The 2,873-nt window shown below is 50.7% G+C and overlaps 1 long non-coding RNA gene across 1 annotated transcript; it reads left to right on the forward strand.

The window, feature by feature from the left end:
* The first annotated feature begins 113 nt into the window (after positions 1-113).
* Positions 114-1,816, forward strand: LOC117798125. The gene is made up of 2 exons (XR_004622832.1): positions 114-1,643; positions 1,736-1,816. It is a non-coding gene; the product is annotated as an uncharacterized LOC117798125 (long non-coding RNA).
* The last annotated feature ends 1,057 nt before the right edge of the window (positions 1,817-2,873 follow it).

Here is a 2,873-nt window from a genome sequence, read left to right on the forward strand (position 1 = left end):
TAATCAGGCCTTTAGTGAGGGTGCAGAATAAGGGCTTTTTAGAAAGAAAGAAATTTAATTCAGCTGGTTTTGTGGAGAACATGATAGGCANTGGAGAAAATGATAGGCAAGACTTGACGGAGACACACAGCTCCCTTTTCTTGCTAAGGGGTGCTGGGGAGGGGTTGGGGTGGGGTGAGTGTGTGTGTATGTGTGACAGCTGCTTGGTTGAGTCGAACATCTATCTCCACAGTGGGAGGTCTCTGAGCAGGGCTTAAATATTGGGCAGGGTTGGGCTCCTGTCTAGAAATTTATTTTCCATAGCAAGTGGCCTTGCGGGGGGACAGTGTGCTCCTTGGTCAACAGCCGGAGAGGGGTATCTGTGAGCTGGTCCTTGAGCCTGGTTCTGGGGCTGCAGTCGCAGCTTTGCCAGCCCCCTCTGGTCCTGGCAGCCCCTGCAGTGCTCATTGGATGGCAGAAGGGGGCGCTAGTTCTCATATTGAGAGGAAATCTCTGGCTCTGGTAGGTCTTGGGACATTTAAGGTCTTGGGAGAACCACTTAATTCAGCTTTCTGAGACCCGACTTGCTACCAGACGCTTTTCCACATTTGAGTTCATGTATCCTTGTTTTTCATGTTTGGAAATTGACGCCGAGGGAGGTAAAGAACTTTCCTGAGGCTGTTGCAGCTTGTGGGTAAGAGGCACGGCTTAGGGTTTGATTCCAAGAGGCAGGGGTTCCTCCTTCTAAGCCCAGGGAGCTTTCCACACTAGGGCTTATGAGCTGAAGAGTGTTTTGGTAACCTCTGACTTTCCGTACCTTGTTTAGCATCAGCCCTAGAGTGGGTGCCCTGTGTTTGCTGAGTGTATCCAGGGCAGCCTCTCCTTCCTCATTCCTGATGAGGAAGCTCAGGCACGGGGCGGGGCGAGAGGGGGGCTCCGGAGCGCGAGGCCCCCTCTCCACGTGTGCCCGCACTGGAGCCCTGTGAATTTCCAGGAGGCTGGTTTGATGATAGGCTGCTGCCGCTTTGTTTGCACATTCCCGGTCCGTGCCCACATTGGTATGGGGTAGGTGGCATCTTTGCCCTTTTCTCGAGGCTTAAACTGATACAGTCAACGTCTGAAATGTCTTCTAGTGATGGAGAACCATCAGGTAGTGTTACCGGCAATAACCTTTGACGCTTTTTAAAACAATGTGCGTCCGGAATCTCAAGCAGTCAAACCCTCCCTCGCGACGGGCAGAGCAGGGACTGGTCCGTCCGTGGCTCCGTTTGAGGGTCGTTCTGAATATGGTTAGAAGCGAGGAAAACGAAAACACATTGTTGCATCCAACCTGGGGTTTTCAAAGTGAATTACGTTCTTAATCATTTAACATCTTGTTAGTTTTTTGTTTTTTTTTGGTTTTTTTTGGTTAAAACGCATTCAGTGCCTCTTATGTGGTTACAGATATAGATATGAATATGACACAGTGCCTGTCATCAAAACATTCACAGTTTAGTGGGGAAGGCAGACCATGTGTTAGGGATACACATTTGCGAGCAGAGATGGGAGGCATCCAGCCCAGCGTGGAAATGATGTCTGAGCTGAGCTTCAAGGGTGATTCTCAAGTGGTCAGCCTTGAACGGCGGTCCCAGTGCAGAGCAAATAAGACAAGCAAGGGGTAGGAGGTGAGAAAGCAGCCTGGAGTTTGCAGTTCCTGGAGGCAGGGAGCGACAAGAGGAGAGNATGCAGAGCAAATAAGGTGAGCAAGGGGTAGGAGGTGAGAAAGCAGCCTGGAGTTTGCAGTTCCTGGAGGCAGGGAGCGACAAGAGGAGAGGTTGCAAGGATGGATGGAGATTTTTGGTCAGGACCAGGGGCTCAGCATTTCTCCACTGGGGGCAGGCAGTGTGGTCAGAATCAAGTTTTGGGTAAGTGTGGTTGCGGGTCTTGTGGAGGATGGATCTGCCCGGGAGAAGACCAGAGGCATGGCCATCAGCGAGGCTGCAGGCCACAGAAACCAACTCTGGCTAAAACCTGAAGCGAACAAAGATTTCACCAGCGGTGGTGATGGGGGCTCACCGGACGGAAGAGCCAGAGATGGGGCAGAGGGAATTAGNAGTGGTGATGGGGACTCACCGGATGGAAGAGCCAGAGATGGGGCGGAGGGAATTAGGCGGTCAAAGGGATCTTGGTGGCAGGAGTTACCATCTGGTTCCTCTCAGGTGATACTGTCGAAGTAAATAACCTCTAACCTTGTGCATCCTCTTCCTCCTCCTCATCCTCGTCATCCCATTATTCTGCTGCCTTCCAGATGCTGAGAGGAAGTGTCTAATGAGCAGAGCTTTGGGTAGGTCATTGGGATGGGGAGAGGGAGTTTTCCTTTCTGGAAGGATCAGTGGCATAGATATTGGACGTGTCCTCCCCAGGAGGGAGAGTTGCAGGACTTATTGATCAATTGATGTAGGGGCAGGAGTAGGAGAAAGGGAAGGGTATAGTGCGGCCACTGGGTTTCTGGTTTAGGTGATGGTCTGGAGAAGCAAAACGAAGGTCTCACCAAGATGAAATAACTCACTCGTTTTCCCACCGGCAGTGCTGTGGGCAGCTGTCCGTGACCAGGCTGCTGGAGAAGGTGGCGACCTATTTTAAAAAGTCTCATTAAGGGGCAGTGCTGGTGTGAATAAGGCCTATGTAAGTAGGTTACTTTATCTCCTGCCCCACAAATCTGGGTACTTGGAAAACATTTTCACTCATTCAACCAATATTGAGCCTCTCTGGTTCAGGAACTGAGGAACACGGTGAAGTAGAGATGGTACTCTCATGTTCTAGCGGTGTAACCCACGATGAAAGATAAAAATTGGCAACAGAATTTGGTGATATAATTGAGACAGATGCAGGGGCCACTTCAGATTGGGTGGTCA

This window comes from Ailuropoda melanoleuca, unplaced genomic scaffold, assembly GCF_002007445.2.
Source record: "Ailuropoda melanoleuca isolate Jingjing unplaced genomic scaffold, ASM200744v2 unplaced-scaffold260, whole genome shotgun sequence".
Taxonomy (NCBI): Eukaryota; Metazoa; Chordata; class Mammalia; order Carnivora; family Ursidae; genus Ailuropoda; species Ailuropoda melanoleuca.